We start from the raw sequence: 1,166 nt of genomic DNA on the forward strand, positions 1-1,166 counted from the left end.
CAGCATAGCCTTTGGCTTTATTTTCTTTTCTTTTGCTCAACATCTTTCCACCACAGACACATGGCTCACTAATTCTTCCTAGGATCATTGATGCCCAGCATCTCTTTGGATCACTAAGTGCTTTGTATCTAAGTTGCTCTTTATTGTGGATTTTCAATTGGCCATCCCAAATCAGTTGATCTAAGTGACCGGGTTTCAAAATACCCCTTAGAATTTACTCATCCAAGCAGATCTCAGTGCAAGAACACCACAGGCATATGTCCTAAGGTTCAAACCATTGGTGTCCAACCTTTATTCTTTGTTTTTCTTGCCATTTTGGCTTTTTCTTTCTTCCTTTTCTTTCTGTTTTTGTTACCAAGGGTGTTTCATTATTGATAGGAGTTTTTATAACAGCAAGCTAACTCACAATTGGATGAGAATGATATTATGCAACAATTATTTCATGAGTTATACATTTAATCAAACACATATACCACCACCAACTTCCATTCATACTTATGCAACATTGGATATTTTACTTTTCAATTCAAACCAAACTCTTTTATTTAAGCATATAGGAAACAAAGCAATTTTCAAGCTAAATGATGGATACAAGCATTATGCAGACTTAGCATTTTTAACAAACAATTTCACTTGCAGCTAGATGAACACTTTAGCAAGAAATACAATGGTTCCCAAATTCACAACATCACAAAGCATCAAGTATTAAGTTCAGATACAACCTTTGAAGTTGCAGCTCTTTGATTTTTCCTCCTGTTGTGTCCTCTTTAAGTCTATTTTTCCTTCTGTTGTGTCCTCTTTGGGTTAAGATGCATAATGTCTTCAATTATTGACTCTTGTCCTGCATAATCCTCAAAGTTGCTTGCTTCTCAAGCCCTTGATTATATGGTTAGTAAGCATAACTGAGTGTGGTTTCAGGATTTGTTTTGGTGTGTGAACACCAAACTTAATTGTTTTGCCACTGTCTCAGATATATCAAGTTAACCATATTTGAAACCATGTATCCTTGCTAAAGGTTAATGGAATTAAAGCTAGAAAACAATTTAACAGTTGAATAATGTGGTTGATTGCTTGGAGTTAGAATCATGCAAGAGGTGAGAATGTATTTTCAAATGATATTTTTGGTGGAACACCAAACTTAGAAATTTTTATTCTCCCTCAAATTA

The sequence above is a fragment of the Arachis duranensis genome, chromosome 2, assembly GCF_000817695.3.
Source record: "Arachis duranensis cultivar V14167 chromosome 2, aradu.V14167.gnm2.J7QH, whole genome shotgun sequence".
NCBI classification, from domain to species: Eukaryota; Viridiplantae; Streptophyta; class Magnoliopsida; order Fabales; family Fabaceae; genus Arachis; species Arachis duranensis.